The following is a 19,660-nucleotide window of genomic DNA, read 5'->3' on the forward strand; positions in this document are numbered from 1 at the left end:
CAACTTCATGTTCTCCCTGAAAAAGAATATTCCACCTTTTGAAGAAAGAACATGGTTTGACTCAAACAGTGGATATTCATGCATGTTGAAACTTGAAAGAGAAGAATTTGATGCTTTGATTTTGTACGTCCCAACTAGTGCTTGGTTACCACATGCTGCTGTAGACCAAACGTCTAGTTAGAGTCTCATCAATCACGTGTGCTACTTAATTAATTCATGCAGCTAATTCTCAACTATTTTATTTTTTTTTATTCGATACCCAATTATACACGTTTAACTATAAGTATAGGTATAGGTAAATAGGAAGAAGTGTGAGAAACACTCTCGAGGGTAAAAATCGAGACAATGGGTGGTCTATAACAAATTTAAGGGTAAATAGGTCAATAAAAACTAAAAAGTAGTGACAGAATAATGACTTTTATTATATATATATATATACACGTATTATTTTTTCTTATATATATTAAAAATTATTACTTTTAGAAAATGGAAAAGTTAAAATATACATAAATGTGAAGAAATTTGAGAAGGATGTGGGAGTGTGAATAACAATTGAGTTCAAAATGGTGTAATGGATGATTAATTGGTCAAAAAAAGTGAAAAACAAATGTCATTGTTTTCTTTATTTTTATTTTATGTATTTTAACAACCCGTCATGCTTGCACTAGTACAAAATTTGTTATTTACGTCATTATTTTATCGTTGGAAAACTAAAAATTCGACGTAAAAAAAATGCGGTGGCATTTTTGAAATTTAAACCAAGTTTTTTATGTCGGACACTATTAGGTCTGACGTAAAATTTAAAATCTACGTCGACCCTCTATATAGTCCGACGTAGATTTAAAAATTTACGTCAGACCTCATGGTGTCCGACGTAAAAAACTTATTATATCCCCTTCCCCTCATTAATTTCTTCGTGTGTGCTCTAGGGTTTTATTTGCATAATGATCAGGCGACCTTTGACGGCGAGTTTCTACGCATCCTGGGTATTAACGGTGACGTTGAACGGCGGCGACGGTGGTGGTGACGTCTATTCATCATTGCAGATCATTTTATTCGATTGTATTGAAGTTTTGGTGCGCATCTTGCTTAAGTTGGCGTTTAAGGGTACTCGAAGGTGTTGGGATTCAAGGTTAGTGCAAATAGATTGGATTGGGGGATATTTTTGAACTTAAACATTGTTTGTGTGTGTTATTTTGGAGGATTTATCGTTATTCCGTAGGATTACTTTGAACCATTGTATTTAGGTCATTAGTCTAGGAATTAGGAGGAAAACTTATTAAATAGGATTAGGTTAAACTAGGTTTAATTTAGCTTGCATTTAAGTTACATTTGGAGTCACATGGATGGCGCCACCTTGGCTGCACATGTGTGACCTAAATGTAACCCTAAATTCAAGTTAAATTAAACCCTAAATGCACTTAGCAACTATGTGACCGGTGGCATGCATGTGGTGTGAGATCTGAATTCAAATTTTCAAATTTGAATTCAAATCTTGGCGCCACATGTGAACCTTTCACATTGGCGCCAAGTGGCCTCCTTAACCGGTTCTATAATTGTTTCCCTCCACACTTCTTGTATTCACTTTGCAATTATGAAATTTGAGAGCCTTTGAGCTGAGTTTCTTCATCAAAGTCACCGTGAGAGAGAGAGCTTCACCTTGGGAACCCTACTAGGTTTCCTCCTCTTTGAAGTGGGTTTTCCCTTGAACCTTAAGTTTGGATGCTTCCATCCAAGGCTTAAGCCTTCTTCCTTCCGAGAACATCATCCTTCCAAGTGTTTTGTTTCGGTTTCCATCTCCATTGAAGAAAATCCGAGCTAGGACAAGCTAAGGAGAAGAACTCCAATCACTCCTCTTTACCTCCTCCATTATTTTTGGTATCAAGAGTAAGGTCTTCAAGGAGATAAGTGTCTTCAATTTTTTTGTCCGTGGTCTTGTTTTGTTTGTGTGTTCTTGTGTCTTACTTGAGTTTTCTATTCGGATCTATATTGTTTTGTGTATTTGTGTTCCATAGATCCATTGTTTGATTGTTTTGATTTTCTTCCACAATCAACATGTTTTAGGACCTATTTGCTTGTGCTTATTTTTGCTTTTATTTGAGTCTCTCCATTCCTTGCATGTGTCCGTGATTGGACCTCATTCATTGCATTAGATTTTGGTTTTTAATCTTTGTTTTGTCTTAGAGTTTGTGTTTAGTCCTTATATGTTGAAAATTCCTTGAATAGCATGTTTAACCTAGTTTTCTTGTGAGTTGTTTGTTCATAATTTGGTCTCGGTTTGCTTTCTATTTTGCCTACCTATATGTGCTTTTTATTTTACCTTTTTGAGTTCATAATTTGCTATTAGTTCTAGCAAATTTCTTTAGAGTTAGATTTCCATTGTGTACTTAAGTTTTCAAATCACTTTCTATTGAAAATTCTTGAAAAAAAAATTGTGTTGCTTAAATTTTCAAGTGCTTAATCCTACTTCTAGTGCACTATCTTTTTGGATTCAAATTTTAAAAGCATAGAGGCTGAAAAACAGAGGAAAATACAGAGCCTATTGTTTCAAAATAGTTAAAAAAAATAGAGAAAAGTGAACAAAAGAATCCATTACAAAAACCTAAAAACTAGTGCACTAGTTTCATCATTTTCTCACTTGAAATTTAACAAACTTGTAGTCTCGGTTACTATATCTTGGAATTGTGAAAATTTTGAAAACAAAAGGAAAATACCTTCTCTGGAATCTTAATTTGAATTCAGAAAAAGAAAGAATAAAAAAAATATATATAAAGCATTTTAAAAGGAAAAGGCCGAGAAGTGTACAAACTAGAAATTTCACTTGATTCCTCATCTTGTTTGGACTACTATTTGGTTTGTTCTTATCCAATTGCTTCCAAAAAAAATTTGTGTTGTTAATCTACTCTAGGACCTATCTAGGAACATTCTTGACTGAGTGCTAGCCTACTTTGGAGTCTTATTTTTCAGTTTTTCTTTGTTGAACATCTTTGAGTCTTGTCAAAAAAACAACTTAATCTTCAAATTTTGGTATAAGCTTCTTAAATTGTGCTTTTGTTGCTTGTCTTGTTTTCTTTCATTAATCATTCTGTGCTGGAAGTGGCCTCAAATCCTTGCTTAAGGATCAAGCTTTGACTCAATAAAGAGTAGGAAAAGTTTTGGACATTAAGACTACAAATTTGACCTAATTTAGTGAACAAACTTTTTCCTAAACCACCTTCACAAGAGTGACCATTCCTTTCACCTTGTGAGCAGCCTTCATTAACCATTTTTGTTGTGTTCATTGTGCAGGTCCAGGAGCAACTTAATTCAAGGGTTAGTGGCGGATTAAAACACTTAAACAAGTGTTAGAAAATTGGACAACAAAATCCGTCACTAACTTGGTCACTAAAGCCGCCATTTATTGCTTTCTAGGCTAGTTTAATTTTTTTTGCAATATCTCTTGTATTTTAAACCAATTTGTAAAGCTTGGAGGGAGTATTAAGAATCTGGTCAGGTATATCTAATCCCTTGGTAGTCTACTCACGTGTAGTACTAGTGGAAGTGGCTTGGAAATTTCATATGTTTCAAGCTTCCACTTAGGGCAAACTGACTAGTTGCTTTTCTTTGCTTCCTTTAAGTGTTTGTCTTTAATTTTTATTTAATTTGCTGCCTTGTTTCTTCTAGACTTGTGTAGATTTATTTGTTCACGCTTAGTTAGCTTCAAAGACAATTTGAGAAAAGCATACAAAAAATTTTGTGAAAAGTTTTGGGGAATTGAAAATACCACAAAGGAGTTTAGTGATTTTCACTTGAAAAGGCTTGGTTATTAAGTGGCTCTTAGTAGCTCACCTCCCTTGATAGTGCAACTTGTACACTTAGACTTCCAAGTGCTATTTTTGTTCCTAGAAAATACCAAAAACATTTTATCTCTTTTGCATAGCATATAAACTTCTTATTGCCTAATGATGAGTCATATTTCTCATAGTGATAGTGATGTTAAATCTCCTAAAAGTTTTAATCAAATTGTTAAGGAGGTTGAAGCACTAAAACTATGGAGACAACAAGAGGTACTTCAAAAAGAAAGAGAAAAGATTGAAAGAGAAGTACAACTTGTTGCTCTTAAGGAAGAGATCAATAAAATTAAGCAACAAGAAGAAAAACTAAAAAAAATTGAGAAAAGAAAAAGTCAAAAAAGTTCTTCAAGAAGCTCAATCAAGAGTTCCAATGACTCTCTAAGCCAAGAGAATGAGGGTAGTAGGAATATTGATGCTTATTACCAACCCAAACCTAGGAGAGTCATTAGGGAACCCAAAGTGAGGGAATCAAGGGTTGATCTCCCTTACTTTCATGGTAAAGAGGATGTTGATGCCTACTTGGATTGGGAGATGAAAGTGGAGCAAATCTTCACTTGTCACCAAGTAGGTGAAGAGAGAAAAGTTTCCCTAGCCACCCTAGCTTTCCAAGGACAAGCTATGTATTGGTGGACATCCTTGGAGAGAGAGAGAAGACTTCAAAATGACCCTCCTATCACTTATTGGAATGAATTGAGGAATGCTATGAGAAGAAGGCACATACCTTCTTATTATAGTAGGGAGCTTATGGATAAGCTCCAAAGACTCCAACAAAAGAACATGAGTGTGGAGGAGTATAGACAGAAAATGGAGTTGTATCTCATGAGGGCTGGGATTAGGGAAGAAGAAAGATTGACCATTGCTAGGTTTTTGAGTGGTCTAAATTTTGATATAAGAGATAGAGTTGAGTTACTCCCTTATAGGGACCTTGATGATTTGGTCCAACTTTGTATAAGGGTGGAACAACAAAATTTGAGAAAAAGTTCTTTCAAAGGCAAAACTCAATCTAGCTCTTATATCAAGAAGGACTACAAGAGGGAGGGTCAATATGATTCCTCTAAGAAATTTAGCAAAGGTCTAGAAAATGAAAATGAAAATGGAAAAGATAAAAATAAGAATGTTGTCACTTCTAGTAGTAAGACTAGTGACATCAAATGCTTTAAATGTATTGGGAGAGGCCACATAGCTTCTCAATGCCCAACTAAAAAGGTGATGATTTTGAGAGGGCAAGACATTTATAATAGTGTTGATGAATCTAGCTCTACCACTTCAAGTGATAGTGAAACAAGTGAGGAAGGCCATCTAATTGAAAGAGCATATCCTTATGATGGTCAACTTTTGATGATTAGAAGGCTTCTAGGAAGCCAACCTTATGAGTCTCACCTTTCACAAAGAGAGAATATTTTTCACCTAAGGTGTAAAATTCTTGATAAAGCTTGCTCTCTCATTGTGGATAGTGGGTCTTGTTGCAATTGTTGTAGCACAAGGTTGGTGAAGAAGCTTGAACTTACTCCAATTCCCCATCTGAAACCATATCAACTTCATTGGCTTAATGAAGATGGGGATATCATTGTAGATAAACAAGTGAAAGTCAAGTTCTCTATTGGTAACTATGAAGATCAAGTGGTTTGTGACATAGTTCCAATGGAAGCTTGCCATGTTTTGTTGGGAAGGCCATGGCAATTTGATAAGAAAACCATGCATAATGGCCTTACCAATGAAATTACTTTCACCCATAAAGAAAAGAAGTTTATACTTCATCCTTTGTCTCCTTCACAAGTGATAGAGGATCAAGTACAAATGAAAATGAAAAGAGAAGAAGAAAAAAAAACTTGATAAAAAAAAAGGAAAAGAAGCAAAAATCTTCAAAGAAGAAGAAGGAAGAGAAATCTCTTCCAATAGAAGGAATTCAACAAGAAACTTTAAAACAAACTCTATTTGTTGAAAAGCCTTCTTACATTCTTCTTTGTAAAGGTATGCTTAATTGTCATAATTTAAGTATTGAACCTAGTTCTTTACCTCTTGAAGTTTCTAAATTGCTAAAATAATTTGATGATATATTCCCTAGTGATGGTCCTAAGGGCCTTCCTTCTTTTAGGGGTATAGAACATCAAATTGATTTTGTGCCTGGGGCTAGTCTACCCAATAGACCAGCCTATAGGACAAATCCCCAAGAAACTAAGGAGATAGAGAACCAAGTTCAAGAATTATTGAATAAGGGGTGGGTGCAAAAGAGTTTGAGTCCCTGTGTTATGCCTGTATTGTTAGTGCCTAAGAAAGATGGAAAATGGAGAATGTGTAGTGATTGTAGGGCTATTAACAATATCACAATCAAGTACAGGCACCCAATCCCTAGACTTGATGATATGCTTGATGAATTACATGGTGCTACTATATTTTCTAAGATTGATCTTAAGAGTGGTTATCACCAAATAAGAATCAAAGAAGGTGATGAGTGGAAAACTGCTTTTAAGACCAAATTTGGATTGTATGAGTGGCTAGTTATGCCTTTTGGTTTAACTAATGCACCAAGTACATTCATGAGGCTTATGAATCATGTCTTGAGAGAGTGTATAGGAAAATTTGTTGTTGTTTATTTTGATGATATTATAATCTATAGTAGGTCTCAAGATGATCACATAGGACATCTTAGAGAAGTTTTGATGATCCTTAGAGAAAACCACTTATTTGCAAATATTGAAAAATGTACTTTTTGTGTGGATCATGTGGTTTTCCTAGGGTTCATTGTGAGCAAAGAAGGGGTTCGTGTGGACCCCGAGAAAATCAAAGCCATTCAAGAGTGGCCCAAACCAAAGAATGTTAGTGAAGTTAGGAGTTTTCATGGACTTGCAAGTTTTTATAGAAGATTTGTTCCTAACTTCTCTAGCATTGCTTCACCCTTGAATGAGCTTGTTAAAAAAGATATTTTATTTGAATGGACTTCAAAGCATGACCAAGCATTTCAACTTCTTAAGGACCAACTTACAAATGCACCCATACTAGCTTTGCCAAATTTTGAAAAGACTTTTGAGCTAGAATGTGATGCATCTGGAGTTGGCATAGGGGCTGTGTTATTGCAAGGAGGACACCCCATTGCATATTTTAGTGAAAAACTAAAAGGTGCCTCCCTCAATTACCCTACCTATGACAAGGAGTTATATGCCTTGGTTAGAGCTTTACAAACTTGGGAACACTATTTAGTGTCCAAAGAGTTTGTCATCCATAGTGACCATGAGTCACTTAAATATTTAAGAGGACAAGGTAAGTTAAATAAGAGGCATGCCAAATGGCTAGAATTTCTTGAACAATTTCCATATATTATTAAATTCAAGAAAGGAAAATCAAATATTGTAGCTGATGCATTATCTAGAAGGCATACTTTGCTTATGTCTCTAGGTACTCAAATTCTTGGATTTGATAATATTAAGGAATTGTATGAGGATGATCTTGATTTTGGTGATAATTATAAAAAAAATGCCAACAAAAAGCTTTTGATGGTTTCTATATGGCTGAGGGGTATTTGTACAAAAAAGGAAGGTTATGTATACCCCAAGGATCCATTAGAAAACTATTAATTAAAGAGAGTCATGAAGGTGGGCTTATGGGGCACTTTGGTGTTGATAAAACCCTTAGTTTGCTAAAAGAAAAATTTTATTGGCCCCATATGCGAAAGGATGTCCAAAGGCATTGTTTTAGATGTTTGGCTTGTTTACAAGCCAAGTCTAAAGTGATGCCTCATGGTACATACACGCCTTTGCCTGTTGTTTCTTCCCCTTGAGTAGATATTAGCATGGACTTTGTGCTAGGTTTACCTAGAACCCAAAGGGGAATGGATTCTATCTTTGTGGTTGTGGACCGTTTCAGTAAAATGGCTCATTTCATTCCATGCCACAAAGTAGATGATGCAAGCAACATTGCAAAACTCTTCTTTAGAGATGTGGTTAAACACCATGGACTTCCTAGGACAATAGTTTCAGATAGAGATACAAAGTTCCTAAGCCATTTTTGGTGTGTCTTATGGTCAAGACTAGGAACCAAACTCCTCTTTTCAACTACTTGTCATCCTCAAACAGATGGCCAAACTGAGGTAGTGAATAGATCTCTGTCTACTATGCTTAGGGCAGTCCTAAAGGGCAATCACAAATCTTGGGATGAGTATTTGCCTCACATTGAATTTTCCTATAATAGGGTAGTCCACGAAACTACCAATATTTCTCCTTTTGAAGCTGTGTATGGGTTTAATCCTTTAACTCCTTTAGACTTGATACCTTTTCCTAATGTTGAACATTTCATTCATAAGGAAGGGGCTTCTAGAGCTGAGTTTGTTAAGAAAATTCATGAAAGGATTAAAACTCATATCTAACTTCAAAATGAGAAGTATGCTCAACAAGGAAATAAAGGCAAAAGACCTATGATCTTCGAGGAAGGTGATTGGGTTTGGCTTATTTAAGAAAAGAACGTTTTCCAAAACAAAGGAAGTCCAAACTCAGTCCTAGAGGAGATGGTCCCTTTCAGGTCTTACAGCGTATCAATGATAACGCTTATAGACTTGATTTACCCTCTGATTATGGAGTAAGCCCTACTTTTAATGTTAGTGATCTAAAACCTTTTGTAGGTGCTAGTGATGATGAGGAAGAGTCTTCAAATTCGAGGACGAATCCTTCTCAAGAGGGAGAGAATGATGGAAGAGCATGGGCTAAAGGCCCAACCACTAGAGCTATGGCCAGGAGATTACTTGAAGACTTGTCAACTTCAGAGCTTAGTGGGCCCAATGGGCTTGGTGGGCCTAGGGTGCTTCTCACTTGGTCCTTACTTTAAACACCATGTTTTATAGCACATTCTTAGATTAGGAAGTTACTTTGCTTTGGTCTTGTATTTTGACCATAGATTAGGGTTTATGGATTTTGGGCTTATATTTGGGCTTCTTGGGCTTTGGGCTTTTGATACCCAATATTGGGCTCATTTTCTTCCTTGTAATTTTTCCTATTTCATTGTATTACTTTGACCATTGTATTTAGGTCATTAGTCTAGGAATTAGGAGGAAAACTTATTAAACAGGATTAGGTTAAACAGGATTAGGTTAAACTAGGTTTAATTTAGCTTGCATTTAAGTTACATTTGGAGTCACATGGATGGCGCCACCTTGGCTGCACATGTGTGACCTAAATGTAACCCTAAATTCAAGTTAAATTAAACCCTAAATGCACTTAGCAACTATGTGACTGGTGGCATGCATGTGGTGTGAGATTTGAATTCAAATTTTCAAATTTGAATTCAAATCTTGGCGCCACATGTGAACCTTTCACATTGGCGCCAAGTGGCCTCCTTAACCGCTTCTATAAATGTTTCCCTCCACACTTCTTGTATTCACTTTGACATTTATGAAATTTGAGAGCCTTTGAGCCGAGTTTCTTCATCAAAGTCACCGTGAGAGAGAGAGCTTCACCTTAGGAACCCTACTAGGTTTCCTCCTCTTTGAAGTGGGCTTTCCCTTGAACCTTAAGCTTGGATGCTTCCATCCAAGGCTTAAGCCTTCTTCCTTCCGAGAACATCATCCTTCCAAGTGTTTTGTTTCGGTTTCCAAGAAGATCGGAGCTAGGAAAAGCTAAGGAGAAGAACTCCAATCACTCCTATTTACCTTCTCCATCAGGCCATTTGATGGGTTTGGAACGGCCCGTTCTGGTCTAGAACGGCCCGTTCCAACCTACAATTTTTAGGCTTTTTAGAAGCCTCGGAACGGCCCGTTCCAATTCAAGAACGGCCCATTCCGGACTTGGGAACGGCCCGTTTCGATTTTGGAACGGCCCGTTCCGGGTCACTAAAAATAGTTGATTTGGGCTTTTGGGCCCTCTGATGTCCTATCTTGTTGTTTGTATGCCCCCGGACAAAATTGGGTGTCTACAATACTTTAATCAAATTGGCCGCTTGTAATTGTCGCCACCGGCCCGAAACGGGCCTCGGCGGTCGCGAAGACGGTCGAGCTCGCTTATTATTTTAGTTTTGAAAATGTATTGGATTATTAGAACGACTTATTCTCAAACTGAGACCTTGTCGATCTTATCCAATTTATTTATTAAAAGGCTCACCAATCCATATTAATCCCAAGCGGGACCCTCCATGGATTAGTGGTTTTCGCAAAAGGAGGGGTTCGTGGAGTCGCCACCAATGTTTTACTCAAAACATTGGAAAAAGGGATAAGGCAATTGATTTTTACAAATCAACTTTGGCCATTACAACCAGAGTTGGGTAAGGGAGTCGGTTACGCGTGGGGAAGGTGTTAGCACCCCACAGCGCCCCTTTCGGGTTCCCTATGACAGATTATTTCTAAAATAATAGCGTAAAATTACTAAATTACCCCTATTTATTATAAGCGATTATAAATTAACTATCTACATGATGACAGCTTAAATATGCACACAGAAAGCAGTAAAAGGAAGGATTTAAGAAGAAACCTCTTGAAGCGTGCTTTTATATATTGAGTAAAACTGGGAAGCTTTTTGGCGTTCCCTCGCTCTACAAGCTCGCTCGCTCTCTCCTATAAAATTTTGACTATGGAAATCCGGAGGATTTCCCTTCGACTAGGTTCGAATCTCCAAGCTAAGTGCTCAGAATTCCGGAACTTCGTCGGATCGACTCCCAGAGAGATTCCTAGGGCAGAACACTGCTCAAAAACCCCAGAATACTCAAGGAGGGAGTCAAAACTGAGTGTGAAAAGTGTGGAATGACGTCCAATTGACGTCATATTTATAGGGAATAGGCGCAATACGGCCTACAGAAGCAATACGGCCGTATTGAAATTTTTGAACTTCAATACGGCCGTATTGAGTTCAATACGGCCGTATTGAAATTTTTGAATTTCAATACGGCCGTATTGAGTTTAATACGGCTGTATTGAAGCTTCAATACGGCCGTATTGATTTCAGTACGGCCGTATTGAAGTTTCAGAAACTTCAATACGCCGTATTGAGTTCACTGCGGCCGTATTGAAGCTTTAATACGGCCGTATTAAGTTCAGTATGGCCGTATTGGGCTTCATTCCCTCCACTTCCTTATTTTGAGCTATTCTAAGACCTCTAGACCTACAGAGAACCCTCCTAGGGCCTTCCAGGAGTCCTTCTGGCTGATCTTCCTTCAGTCTTCGAGAGTCTTCAAGCTTTATTTCCGACCCGGACAATTTTAGGGGTCTACAGCTGCCCCCCCTTTACTTAGTCAAACGGTCTTTTGGTGTATCGGCTGACAAGTAAAGGAGTTGACCCAATTGTCCGGGTGATGCGCCGACCTTCTGACTTGTAGCGTCTTCCGGTGGAAAATTGTCGAGTAGCCTCTCCAGGTTTTGCTTTGCTTGCTGCCCAAGCTGGAAGCTGTGAGTACCGCCTCTCCAGGCTTAGCTTCACTCTTTGTTCGAGCCGGAAGCTAAGTACCCTTGTGACAACGGTAGCAGTGTGAGTTTCGCCTCTCCAGGCTTAGTCTCGCTCTTTGTTCGAGCCGGAAACTAAGCACCTTTGTGACGACGGTGAGCAGTGTGAGTTTCGCCTCTCCAGGCTTAGTCTCGCTCTTTGTTCGAGCCGGAAACTAAGCACCTTTGTGACGACGGTGAGCAGTGTGAGTTTCGCCTCTCCAGGCTTAGTCTCGCTCTTTGTTCGAGCCGGAAACTAAGCACCTTTGTGACGACGGTGAGCAGTGTGAGTTTCGCCTCTCCAGGCTTTGCTTTGCTTGCTGCCCAAGCTGGAAGCTGTGAGTACCGCCTCTCCAGGCTTAGCTTCACTCTTTGTTCGAGCCGGAAGCTAAGTACCCTTGTGAAAACGGTAGCAGTGAGTACCTCCTTTCCAGAGATAGCTTCGCTCATTGCTCGAGCCGGAAGCTGCATACCTCCGTGTTTGTGACGACGGGGGTAGCGTGAATATCTCCTTTCCAGGGATTTGTGATGATTTTGTCTCCACAGTCCACGATGCTGCTTCGACGGTTTTTTTCTGATTTTGTGCCACTGAGGGCTGGATAACGCAGGGATCCGTCTAGGGGATGTGTAGTCATTCACAGGTTCCTGTGCCCCAACTTGCATTGCATTGTTGGTACCCATGGGGAATTTCTGACTCCTTGGGGTGTAGACACAGATGCTCTTTCTCTCTGAGTTGAGCGATGCCTTATGTTTGGCTGACGTCCTTTGACGTTGGTGGAGTATCCCGGTTCATCCTTATTCGGGTATCTCTTTTTGATTTTCTGATTTTTGCTGCCTCTGTGTAGGCTGTTATCCGCTGGGGATTCTGGATGTTGATTTTGTCTCCACAGTCCACGATGCTGTTTCGACGATTGTTTTTGATTTTTGTGCCACTGAGGGCTGGATAACGCAGGGATCCGTCTAGGGGATGTGCAGTTACTCATAGGTTCTTGTGTCCCAACTTTCCATTGAGTAGTTGGCGCCCATTGAGGAATTTCTGTTTCCTTGGGGTGTAGACACGAAGATGCTCTTTCTGAGATGAGCAGTGCCTTATGGTTGGCTGACGTCCTTTGGACGTTGGTGGAGTATCCCGGTTATCCTTATTCGGGGTAACTCTTTTTAATTTTTGGATTTTGTTGCCTCTGTGTAGGCTGTTATCCGCCAGGGGATTTTGTCATTGGTTTGTGATTGGCCTCTTCTGTTAGGCAGATCATCTTGATGTTCAATGATAGGCTGAGAGCCGGATTCCACTTGGGGAATGGTTATTGATCTTTTTTGATTTTTTTCTTTTGCAGGGATGCCTCTGAGTAGGCGACTGGGGAATGTGGGATCTTATGTATCCCAGAGTATTATTTAGGAAGCCTCTGCAGGCTTAGCCTCACTCAGCGCTTGAGTCAGAGAGCTATCTTCCACTAAGGAAGTTTTAAGTCCTTTGACTAGATATACTGCTTGGGTGATCGTGCTTCCATTGGGAATGTCGTCGATCTTGCTTTGATAGCTCTCGCTGGGGATTCGTTCCGTGAGCTTGAGTTGAGGTTTCTCTGGGGAGTATTATTTCTGCGAGCCTCTCCAGGCTCAATTATTCTGTACAGTTGGGGAGTATTATTTCTGCAAGCCTCTCCAGGCTTTAGTTATCTTGAGGAAGTATTATTTCTGCAAGCCTCTCCAGGCTCAGTTATGATGAAGGAGTATTATTTCGGCAAGCCTCTCCAGGCTCAGTTATTCTGCGGGAGTATTATTTAGGCAAGCCTCTCCAGGCTCAATTATTTTGCGGGAGTATTATTTCGGCAAGCCTCTCCAGGCTCAATTATTTTGTACGAGGCGATTGATTTTCTAAATCTTTTGCCTTTTTTTGTCGTTTTTGGCTTTTTCTGTATTTTTGCCTTTTTTGTCATTTTTTGGCTTTTTCTGTATTTTTGCCTTTTCTGTTGTTTTTCGGTTTTTTCTGTACAGAAATGTCTCAGTTATTCTGAGAGAGTATTATTTCGGCGAGCCTCTCCAGGCTCAATTATTCTGTATGACGCTGTTGATTTTCTGAATCTTTGCATTTTGTTTGCTGCTGTCATACACAAGCAATTTTTCTATTTTTTCTATTTTATGCAATTGCCTCATGACGAGGTCTTTGAAAATTTCTTTATGGCCAATACGGCCGCATCCATTTCAGTACGCCCATGTTGAGTTGAAATTTTGTTCATAACCCTGATTTTAGTATGGGTGTACTGAACATGGTACGGGCGCATTTTTCTTCTGAAATTTATATTTTATTTTATTTATTTATTTATTTATTTATTTTATTATTTTTTTGTTTTTTCAATAAACAGAGAATAAGTGATCTTCCAGTACACCTATCATCTGTATGTATGTATGCAGTATGATGCACCTAATTCTATTTGATTCTTTTTTCAAAAGAATTAACCGATGCGTTTTTGTGTTTAGATTTTGCCATTCCTCCAGACGGACTGTGCTCTGCCGATTTCTGTTACCGAGGAATGATGCATATTTGATTTTGGTGTCATCAACCAAATGATTCTTCCCTTTGTTTAGAAGATGTGTCAACCCTCCTATTGACCACTATATCTCCATGTTTCCACTAGATTATTCAAAAATCGTTGGGACAAGAGAGAAAAGAAGGAAAGGATATATTTTCAAAGGTTTGTGTTTTAGAGGGGATTATTTTATTTTTGAAAAATGGTTTTTGTAAGAATGGCTGGCCATGGTAGGCTTATGTGTTTAGGCTTGTTCGATTAAACACTTATGAGGTTAAGCACATCTTTGTTATTAATGATTGTGCTTTGACAACTTGGATAGCTTTTCTTGAGCCCCTTGTTGAATTCGATTGATGGTACTATCATGGATTTATTTTGTTTTTCTTTTTTGACGGCCCTAACTTTTGCCTAAAACACCCATTTGTGATGTCTTAGCGGGCTTTTGTTTTTGTTCATTATTTTGTAACCCTAATTTTTGCCTAGGTCACCCTTTTGTGGGATTCCTAGCGGGTCTTTTGCTCTTATTTTTGTGCAGCCCCCTTTTTGGGTTTCCTGCCGAGCTTTTTGTTTTTTTTTTTTAGGATTTTTGTCCTGAATGGATTTCTTTTATCCATGACGGCACTTATTGAGGCCAAGAAAAGGTGCTCCAAGTTGACACACACACTTCCACATAAAAATGATGTGGGTTTATTATTATTAAGATGATTTTAACCTCATTCATGTTTATTCAAACAGGGTTAAAATAATGTGGTCTAGAATTTTATTGCAAGCGAGAAAAGAAGCAATAAAGAATTAATGAAGAATGATTTTATTATAATCGCAGCGGAAACATGTGCCCTATCGAGGCTCGGGGGTCGGGCTGTCCCCGAGGAGTGATCTCTAATAGTCACTGAATTTACACATCCCTATTAGAAGGAGAAAAACATTTTGACGACGACGACCGGCCTTGACGCTTGTGAACCGGCCTTCCTAAAGATCTGGCTTAAAGAACGTCGAGAAGGATCTTGATTCCTCTTCGTTCTTTGATCTTTATAAGGGTTGTATCCTAACCCTTGTTTCCTTGGATTATCCTTGATAATGGGTAGCTCCGGGATTCCTTGGGAGTCCTTGCCTAATCCTTGTCCTGGCAAGTATCCGTTCTTGGTGAGCATGGAGGCTACCTTCTTCATTTCTCGGGGAAACGTTTCGACATTGGCGATTTCCAATGCTTGGAAGGCGGTTTCTAAAGCTTCCTCCGTTGCATCCACGTAAGGTATGGTGGATGGCTAACTGATGAGTATATCATCTTCAGCTTGTACAGTCACCAGCTTGTCACCCACAATGAATTTGACTTTCTGGTGGAGCGTAGAAGGTACAGCTTTCGCATCATGAATCCAAGGTCGGCCGAGGAGACAACTGTATGCGGGAGTAATGTCCATCACTTGGAATTCGACATTAAAGATAGTGGGTCCAATTTGGATTGGAAGATTGATCTCTCCCACCATTTCTCTTTTAGAACCATCGAAGGTTCGAACGATCATGTTGCTCGGGCGCATTTGGACTCCCTTGATTGCCAATTGCTTGAGCGTTCTTTTTGGCATCACATTCAAGGAAGATCCATTATCTACCAAGACTTTAGCGATGTGATACTCCTTGCACTTTATAGAGATGTGCAAGGGCTTGTTGTGGTTTGATCCCTCGGCGGGGATTTCTTCATCGATGAAGGTGAGGTGATCATTAGCCTTGATGTGACTAACAATCCCCTCAAACTCGTCTTGGGAGATAGTGTGCGACACGTATGCCTCGTTCAAGACTTTCGACAGAGCTTGCCGATGCGGTTTGGAACTTAGGATCAACGACAACAGCGTAATCTTTGCTGGCGTCCTATGAAATTGATCCACGATGGAGTACTCGCTCTGTCGGATAAACTTTAACAGCTCGTCTGTCTCCTCCTCGGATTCTTTTTCCTCGGTTTTCTTTTCTTCTTTTTCTTTATTCTTGGGGGCTTTATCATGAAGATCTTCGGGAGTGTAGATCCTGCCACTCCTAGTCATGCCCCCAAGTCCAGCGATGTTGGAGATATCGCTGTCGGCAGAAGAGTGGATGTCGTATATCCACGGCACAGCCTTATTTGATTCGTAGGGGAAAGGTCTTGGAGCGGTGATCCTTAATGGTGTCGGACCTTCCCCTTTATTCGTCTTGATTACCAACAACGGAGTTGATGTGCGCTCGCTTGGCGCGGTTGTTGGCTTACACTTGATGACGAACGGCGTGCGATCCATTTTTGAACATACGCATCGATTTAATCCTTTCTTTTTATTTATGTTTATTACTGAATTACTAGGAGGGATGTATGAAATGAATGATTCCTAGATCCCTCCATGATCTATATGCATGATATGAGATGATGATGTTGAATATGCATGCATTGTGTTTATTGAACTAAGCATTATCATGTTTTTAGGATTTTCCTAAGATGATGCATGATATTGCTTGGTTTGGGTAAATACATATTTTTCTTTTGAATATTTTGTATCTTTTTTTGTATTTTTTGGGTGAAAAGGGAAACTACCTATATGAATGCAATGAAGGTAGATGTTAACACCATGTACTAGAAGATCTTTATTTCTATTTATTCTTTTTATTTAAAAAAGAATGTTATATGTTTAAAAGGTGCAAATGTATGCTCATACAATGTCACATAAAAATGCACAAACAATTCACTCATCCACGAACAGTCACGAGCGAATCACGAGGTAGGGGTCTCCTGCAGAAAAGTGCATATTCAAGGAGGATCTAACTGTTCTCACTTGGTCAAAGGCCCCCAAGGTGCCCCCATTATAGGGACCCAATTCCTCTCGTCGTAAGTCGATGGAAAGCTCCAACGCACCGTCGGACTCAAGTTCATGGTTATCACCTTGAGTGATGTTTTCCGACAACGGTCTCGTAGGCTCCTATAGACCCATTCAACCGGCCGTACTAACATCCACTCCCTATGGATTACCACTCATGCCCCCGGGTATAGAGGGAACTGTTGTGTGCAAAGGTTTGTGTGCAATTTTTATTTCAAACAATTGCGGAAATTTAAACAAACAACAGTTATTTAAAGCCAAATATATAAAGCATGTTATCATACAAGCAAAGGGTAATGAAGTAATTTTTAACTATTATTTGTTAAAAACAATCTGTCACTAAATGGGACTGACTCTCGAGGCTTCCCCAGTGGAGTCGCCATCTGTCGCCACCGGCCCAAACGGGCCTCGGCGGTCGCGAAGACGGTCGAGCTCGCTTATTATTTTAGTTTTGAAAATGTATTGGATTATTAGAACGACTTATTCTCAAACTGAGACCTTGTCGATCTTATCCAATTTATTTATTAAAAGGCTCACCAATCCATATTAATCCCAAGCGGGACCCTCCATGGATTAGTGGTTTTCGCAAAAGGAGGGGTTCGTGGAGTCGCCACCAATGTTTTACTCAAAACATTGGAAAAAGGGATAAGGCAATTGATTTTTACAAATCAACTTTGGCCATTACAACCAGAGTTGGGTAAGGGAGTCGGTTACGCGTGGGGAAGGTGTTAGCACCCCACAGCGCCCCTTTCGGGTTCCCTATGACAGATTATTTCTAAAATAATAGCGTAAAATTACTAAATTACCCCTATTTATTATAAGCGATTATAAATTAACTATCTACATGATGACAGCTTAAATATGCACACAGAAAGCAGTAAAAGGAAGGATTTAAGAAGAAACCTCTTGAAGCGTGCTTTTATATATTGAGTAAAACTGGGAAGCTTTTTGGCGTTCCCTCGCTCTACAAGCTCGCTCGCTCTCTCCTATAAAATTTTGACTATGGAAATCCGGAGGATTTCCCTTCGACTAGGTTCGAATCTCCAAGCTAAGTGCTCGGAATTCCGGAACTTCGTCGGATCGACTCCCAGAGAGATTCCTAGGGCAGAACACTGCTCAAAAACCCTAGAATACTCAAGGAGGGAGTCAAAACTGAGTGTGAAAAGTGTGGAATGACGTCCAATTGACGTCATATTTATAGGGAATAGGCGCAATACGGCCTACAGAAGCAATACGGCCGTATTGAAATTTTTGAACTTCAATACGGCCGTATTGAGTTCAATACGGCCGTATTGAAATTCAGAAATTTCAATACGGCCGTATTGAGTTTAATACGGCTGTATTGAAGCTTCAATACGGCCGTATTGATTTCAGTACGGCCGTATTGAAGTTTCAGAAACTTCAATACGCCGTATTGAGTTCACTGCGGCCGTATTGAAGCTTTAATACGGCCGTATTAAGTTCAGTACGGCCGTATTGGGCTTCATTCCCTCCACTTCCTTATTTTGAGCTATTCTAAGACCTCTAGACCTACAGAGAACCCTCCTAGGGCCTTCCAAGAGTCCTTCTGGCTGATCTTCCTTCAGTCTTCGAGAGTCTTCAAGCTTTATTTCCGACCCGGACAATTTTAGGGGTCTACAGTAATGGGTATAGCTCAACCTAACCCATATACCGTGGTCTCTTTGTACACGTGTGCCTCGACCTTGCCCACACACGGGACCAACTAAGTCCTAGAGGAGAACAACACAACGTCCACTCCAAGGGACAACTTCTCAAGGAGGGTTTTTCAACAAATTGGGCTCTCATAGCACCACAACTATCTCAACCCACACAATGGGATGAGCAACTTCAAAAACATCTACCGTAGCCCTATTGATCAACAACTTATCATCACAGCTTAATCAGCTTACAACTCAACAGCACAGCTCATCTCAACAACTTAAACAACACATAACTTTTCAACTCATCATCTCAATCAACTTTCAACTTAAACAACATGGTTATCATCTCATCAGCTTATTAGCTCAACTTGTAATTTACAACTCAACTATCATAAAGTAATATATTTTCAACACATGGTACAACATACACAACATACAACTTTATAACAACATACAAATCTCATCTAACAACTTAGCAACACAGTCTACTAATAACTTTATATAAATCTCAACACATCTATGCTTCTCACAAATCACAATATTATCATCATACACTTCACAACTTTCAACTAGATCATCTCATCATATATCACAATATAAATGGTCCACACATAACATATAGCAACTTTAACAACATATCACATATTCAACACATTTCTATTTAGCACAACAACTCATTTAGCACTGTCGCCACCCGCCGAAACGGACCTTGGCATTCGCGACGATGGTCGAACTCTTTTTAAGTTTTGAAAAATGATGGATTGTTAGAACGACTTATTCTCAAACTGAGACCTCATCGAACTAACAATTTTATTAAATGATTCACCAATCCATGTTAATCCCAAGCGGGACCCTCCATGGATTAGTGGTTTTCGCAAAAAGAAGGGTTCTTGGAGTCGCCACCAATGTTTTACTCAAAACATTGGAAAAAGGGATAAGGCAATTGATTTTCGCAAATCAACTTTGGCCATTACAACCAGAGTTGGGTAAGGGAGTCGGTTACGTGCGGGGAAGGTGTTAGCACCCCACAACGCCCCTTTCGGGTTCCCTATGACGGATTATTTCATAAATAACAATGTAAAATTACTAAATTACCCCTATTTATTAGAAACGATTATAAGCGGAATATTTACATGATGAAAATTCTAAATATGCAATGCAACAATCAGAAAGCGGTAAAAGAAGGGATTTGGAAAAGAAACCTTTGAAGCGTGCTTTTATATATTTAAACAGATGTTAGAAGGCTTTTTGGCGCTCCTTCCCACTACACGCTCGCTCGTTCCTTCCCTAAAGATTAATTTTTACTATGGAAATCAAAAAGATTTCCCTTCGACTAGTTCGAATCCTCAAGCTAAATGCTCAGAACTCAAGAACTTTGTCGGATCGGCTCTCGGAGAGACTTCTAGGGCAGAACACT

Source organism: Cajanus cajan, chromosome 9 (assembly GCF_000230855.2).
Source record: "Cajanus cajan strain Asha chromosome 9, NIPB_CcT2T_4, whole genome shotgun sequence".
NCBI lineage: Eukaryota > Viridiplantae > Streptophyta > Magnoliopsida > Fabales > Fabaceae > Cajanus > Cajanus cajan.